A 6,762-nucleotide genomic window follows, 5' to 3' on the forward strand; every position below is an offset into this window, starting at 1 on the left:
AAGATGCATAGATGCTAGACAGGCCACAACTATTATGACCGAAGTACATTCCGGAGTCTATGGACCGCATATGAGTGGGTATGTTCTAGCAAAGAAGATTCTTCGAGCAGGTTATTATGGCTCACCATGGAGCGAGATTGTATCAGTTTTGTGTTCAAATGTCATCAATGCCAAGTACACGGAGATTTGATTCATTCTCCGCCATCTGAATTGCATACAATGTCTGTACCATGGCTCTTTGTTGCTTGGGGCATGGATGTCATTGCACCAATTGAGCCAGCAGCGTCCAATGGGCACAGGTTCATTCTGGTGGCCATTGATTATTTCACCAAGTGGGTTGAAGCTAAAACTTTTAAGTCTGTGACCAAGAAAGCGGTGGTTGATTTTGTGCACTCAAATATCATTTGTCGGTTTGGGATCCCGAAGGTAATCATCACAAATAATGGTGCTAATGTTAAATGCCATTTGATAAAAGAGGTATGTCAACAGTTTAAGATTACGCATCGCAATTCCACCCCATATCGCCCCAAGGTGAATGAACCAGTTGAGGCAGCCAACAAGAACATAAAGAAGATACTTCGGAAAATGGTAGAACGTTCCAGGCAATGGCATGAGAAGTTGCCCTTTGCATTGTTGGGTTATCGCACTACTGTTCGCACTTCAGTAGGTGCAACTCCTTATTTGTTGGTATATGGCACAGAAGTAGTGATACCTGCGGACGTTGAAATCTCATCTCTCCGGATTGTTGCTGAAGCCGAGATTGATGATGATTAGTGGGTCAAGGCCCATTTAGAGCAACTAAGTTTGATTGATGAGAAGAGATTGGCAGCAGTGTGTCACGGTCGGTTATATCAAAAGAGAATGGAAAGAGCATACAACAAGAAGGTGCGTCCCCGATAATTTGAAGTGGGCCAGCAAGTATTGAAATGCATCCTTCCACATCAGGTTGAAGCAAAAGGCAAGTTCGCCCCAAATTGGTAGGGGCCGTTCATTGTAACGAAAGTGTTGTCCAATGGTGCTTTGTATTTAACAGATATATAAGGCAAATGTGTAGATATGACTATCAATTCTGATACAGTCAAAAGATATTATATATGATTTCTTTGGTTAAATTGTGTTTGTTTGTACTTGGCATGTTTTGAAGATTGAAATGACAAAGGCATTTTGTTCTGCTATCTAAACACTTTATTCTTTGTTACCCCTTTTTGAGCCTTATTTATTTCCTCTCATATCCCTCTTTTGGAATCAGTAGCAAAGTTCAGAAACGCAAGCGCAAAGATAAGTAGAGGAAAAGAGAGAAAAGAGAAAGAAAAGAATGAAAAGAAAAAAAAACAACAAAAAGAGAATAAAAGAAGAATAAAAGAAGAGAAAGAAAAACAAAAAGAAAAGAGAAAATCACAACAAAACAAAGCAATTCTTATATCATGAACTACGTTCGACCTGATTCCTTTTAAGAATACGTAGGCAGCCTCACGGTTCGGTCCCATCAAAATAAAAATCCAAAAGTCCCCAAGCAAAGCAACTAGGGCAGAAGTTGTGGTTGTTGTAGGAAATCTGATTCCGAAAGTTGTAATTATGAACCCATTTGAATTGTTTTGAGCCTTTTGATACCTTTTCTTTCTAACCCTATCCAAAAACCCACATTACGGTCCAAAGAAAGACCTTCCGAACAGTCTTCGAGAGATGCCAAGTCGAGCAAGTAGAGGTGATTCATATCAGGGGCAACACTCCGGTCCAGGCAAGAAAAATGAAAAAATGAGAGAGTCTTATTGGTGAAAATCCTCGCGGGCACCGTAAGGCGGCGAAGGCTGAGATGAATTGAAACGAGAGAGTCTTATTGGTGAAAATCCTCACGGGCACCGTAAGACGACAGTGAGTTGAGAGATGAACAAATGAGAGAGTTTTGTTGGTGAAAATCCTTCAGGGGACCGCAGGCCGAACAAGGTTAGTGATTTGGTGAAAATTGGGTTCTGAAGGTCTCGGGGCATAAAGTATGACATATGAAAGTTGATTGGTTGGATAGATTAGGCTGATTAGTCAAAATGCATGTCATGATCATTGATACCAGCTGCTTCACTCAGATAAGTCTCTTTTCTTTTTTCCCCTTCAATCATTCATCCAGTTTTGGATTTTCTTCCTTACTCCTAGATCTCAAAGTCATTGCATTTCATTTCATTTGGGTTTATTTCTATAAGATGTTTCCAATGTCAGTTCTGTTTAAGCAAATAAGAAAGGATTTCAAAGCTCTCTACCAACTTCCAAAATTGCACAAAGCATAGTGCGGCCAGAGCATACCAAAGATAACATAATGTAAAGTGGGAAATAAGGTGTCAAGGAACGTTCCACTGGTCGAAAGGTTTAGTAATCTTGTGGGAGATACAGAGGTTCAGGTAGAAAGGTCAGAAATGTAAAACAGCGGTTTGGGTGTAGAACACTCGGGTCATCCAAGGTCCTGTAGTTGAAAGTCAGTCAGAAAGTCAAGCGGTTCTTGGCCAGTTCGGGGAAACCAATCAAAGTAGAGCAGGGCAGAAGAGAGGCCACCTTCAACAAGAATGCCACAAACTAACCACCACATTTTAAACTGACAAGATTTTTCTTTGATTTGAAATAAGGGTAGAAAATTTCGTTTGTTTCGGAGAAACCCTCCACAAGGAAAGGCAAGCACCAGACAGGTTTGATCGTAAATTCTCAGGACCCTCCCGGAAAATGAGACCTAATTTAAAAATTCAAAACATTCATGAGTAGCAAGATCTAGCATAAGTGTACCCCGAAAGAAATAGAAGTCGACTTGAAGTTTTCATTCTTAGGATAGGATTCGATTGGAAATTTTCAGGACCCTCCTAAATAATGGGACTTAGCTTTAAGATTTCCATTAAATAACAAGATTTAGTGTAAGTTCTGCTGTAGTGGAGTATAATTCAGCCTTAAAAGTTGTCACTCTTAAGATAAGACTTGATTTTGATTTTCAGGACCCCCGTGGATAATGGGGTGTAGTTTTAATACCTTCTTTGATAACAAGATCTAGCGGAAGTCATACCTTTAGGAGATATAATTTAGCTTTAAAACTATCATTTAACTAGAAGTTTTCAGGACCCTCCTGGATAATGGGATTTAGCTTTTAAATTCTTAGAGATATTTGGTAACATGATACAATTAAAACTCACAGATGCACCCAGCTACCCAACTGGGGCAGAAAGTTTTCCTTGTTTTGTCTATTTTGTTGAAATCAGGCACCCACCTGGAGAGCAGGGGAGAACAACACGAGTGTTAAGGATAGAAAGCAATTCAAGGTCAAGCAGTCAGAAACCCATTTGGGGAAAGAAGGAAAGATAATTCAAAGGAAAACAGTAGCAAGAAGAAGTAATTAAAGTTCAGCAATTAGGAGCCTACCTGAAGAACGAAGGGAAGCAACAATATTCAAAGTAAGATAGCAATCAGGAGCCCACCTGGAGAACAATGTGAAGCAGAAAGGTTCAAATGAGTTCAGCAATCAGGAGCCCGCCTGGAGAACGAAGGGAAGCAGCAATTCAAGTGTTGGTAATCAGGATCCCTCCTAGAGAACAAAGGGAAGCAGTAAGGTTCAAATGAGTTCAGCAATCAGGAGCCCACCTGAAGAACGAAGGGAAGCAGTTCAAGTCTTGGTAATCAGGATCCCGCCTGGAGAACGAAGGGAAGCAGCAATTCAAGTATTGGTAATCAGGAGCCTACCTGAAGAATGAAGGAAAACAATAATTTGAGTGTTGGTAATCAGGAGCCCGCCTGGAGAACTAAGGGAAGCAACAAGGTTCAAAGGAATTTTGGCAATCAGGAGCCCACCTGAAAAACGAAGGGAAGCAGTTCAAGTATTGGTAATCACGAGCCCACCTGAAAAACGAAGGGAAGCAGCAATCCAAGTATTGTTAATCAGGAGCCCACCTGAAAAACGAAGGGAAGAAGCAATCTAAGTGTTGGCAATCAGGAGCCCACCTGAAGAACGAAGGGAAAGCAACAATGTTCGAATGAAGACCGTGCAATTTCAGCAATCAGGCGCCTACCTGAAGAAAAGGGAAAGCATTAAGATTACAATTCAAGTCAGCAACTAAGGAATTCCACCTGGAGAGTACAAGTCAACAAAGCAACAGGGACTACAAGATCAAGTTTGAAGATATAGATATGATTATTGTAATGCATAAATCATAGTTTAATCTAGCTTCTTTCATTTTGTCTTGATGTAATAAGGAGTTCAGTAAGCAGAAGCAGCATCAGCAACAGTGAAATCACAGCTTCCTGGTAGTGCCAGCTACCAAAACGTCCAAAACTACACTGACCCGATTCCTTTATAGCCAAGGATATGTAGGAAACTTTTGAAGCAAGGTTCGGTAAGACTCTTTTCAAAAATGCTTCTCATGGAGTGTCAAACAAGCAAAAATCCCTCATAATTGCTCATTTTATCTTTGCCCGAAAACCCTTCGTGTCTCCGAGCAAAGAGGGGCAGCTGTGAGCATGTGATTTTTGCCTCACATGAATTACTCCTATAGAATTCCCAAAATTAGATTTTTTCTTTAATTATTGGTTCTTTAAGGAATTATTGTAGAATTTTCCTCATTTTTTGCATTTTGTGTGAATTGTTTAATTTTATTTATTTCATAAAAAATACAAAAATATTGCATTTGCATTTAGGATTTAATTTTGCATTTTAGATTAATTAGTTTGTTTTACAAAAATAAAAAATCACAAAAATAACTTATTTTGCTTTTTTAATTGTTAGCTTCGAATTTTGGTAGTTTTTCTTTTAATTTGGTATCTAATTATTTGTGGTTATTTTTATTTAGAGTTAATTAATTTATTTTTGTAGGATATTTTGTGTTGGGAATTAATTTAGATGTTTATTTTTAATTTTGAAAAGAAAAGGTTTTTGAAATAAAAAGAAATGGAAAAGAATGAGAAGGATAAGATTTTTGGGCCAAATCAATTTAAATTCCTGGGCCCAATTGATTTAATACCTCTCTTACCCGTCCAAACCCAACCAGAACTAACCCGGTCTGCCCCACCAATAACAAAAACGACGTAGTTGCACTTCAAAACTGCGTCGTTTCACTCATTCCTCACCATTAAACGACCAAACGCACCCTTGGGCTCCATTTTAATTCATCTAATTAAGTCAAAAACCTAATCCCCTTCTTCTCTCTCAAATCACCGCTCACTCCGCCGTATCTCCGCCGCCCGGAAATCGCCTCTCAGCGGCGGAGCACCTCCAAATCCCTCCAAATTTTAACCAGCTAATCCCCACCATCTCCTCATTCTTGTCCTACCTTTGATTTCCCCAAAAGACCTCCCAATTTCTCTGAATTGCAGATCAAAAAATAAAAAATCCAAACTTTTCCTCCTTTTCCCAAACATTTAGGATCAAACTTCAATCCGTAGCAAAACCTCGTGAATTACCCAGCTTCTTCAACAAAATAGCTTTGTTTGAACATCAAGAAGACCTTCCTGTAGATTTGGTCAAGTTTCGGAAAAATAGTTCCTTAGCGTTTCCATCTTTTCGAGCCTTTGTTTCACTTCTTTTGGCACACGTTGACGATTGCTGCACGAATCATTAGCCATGAACGTAAGGTCGGCTAATATTTGTGTTGCAATTCTCACTGTTTGGTCGAGCTTTTGGATTCACCGGAGTTCGAGTTCGAGTCATCTTTGTTCTTTAAGATTTTGAAGTTTAATTGGATTCTACTGGTATTTTCTTGTTCCTTTCTTCTTTAAGTTTAATTGTTAGTCATAAACTTCTTCTCATTTTGTAGACTAAATTAGATTTGTCAGTCAGTAATTTAGTGTTAATTTGCATTTTTCCTTTAAAGTGTTTTATTCAAAAAAAAAAGAAAAGAAAAAAGAATAATTATATATACCGTTTCAATCCCGGATTGGATTTGCCATTTCTTTTCTCTAATGTTTTGTTTGTTTAGTTTGTTTGGACTAGATTTGGGGTTTATCAGTACAAGCCCATTGAATGAAGGTCCAAATTTTGAAGCCCGTCCGTTGGCCCAAGTTTAGGATTGAGTCTTGGGTCAATTTGACCCCGTTTGGTCTTAAGGGTAAATAACAGAGTTTTAAAGGTTAGTCTAGGAATTTAATCAGGGGGAATCTTCTATAATTAACTAGGGAAACCTCCTGAAAGGTAGGATTGGGGCTTATCTAAAATTCTGAGTCTTAAGCTAAAGGTATCAAAGAAAAAATGAGATTTCAAAAGGTTTTAAGTGCAAAAAATTGATTTCTTTATGCTGCCTTAAAGACTTGCCTATAAAGGCATCCTTTCTTCATTAGCAAGAAAAAGAGGGGAGAGACCAAAAATCCAAAAATTGAAATGGCTGAGTACTGAGTGGAACTCTGAAATGACACTGAAAACTCTGCATTTCCTTTGCTAAAATTTGCTCACATTCCACTCGATTTCAGTCCCCTCATCCTTTTGTTAGTTTAAAATTCTGAGAACGTTTCAATCTCTTGCACCTGGTTAGAAAATGCTTTGAATTTGGGGTTCAAAAGTGGTTTGAGTTGCTAGGTTTCACCACTGTTCTGTTGCTGATTTTCAAGCTGATTCTACTATTGTTTCCTCTTTACATGAGCTTACTACTGCTGCTGCTTCTGTTTACCCCCAGCTAATTTTTCCTGTTGGTTTTGCTGTTGTAACCAGGTATTGCTTATCCCCATTGATATGTGAAATGGAAGAACACAAAGTTATTTGAATTGAGCTGCAATCTATGTCATACTAGTTTATTAAAGTTTGCTTCATAT

The sequence above is a fragment of the Nicotiana tabacum genome, chromosome 1, assembly GCF_000715075.1.
Source record: "Nicotiana tabacum cultivar K326 chromosome 1, ASM71507v2, whole genome shotgun sequence".
Taxonomy (NCBI): Eukaryota; Viridiplantae; Streptophyta; class Magnoliopsida; order Solanales; family Solanaceae; genus Nicotiana; species Nicotiana tabacum.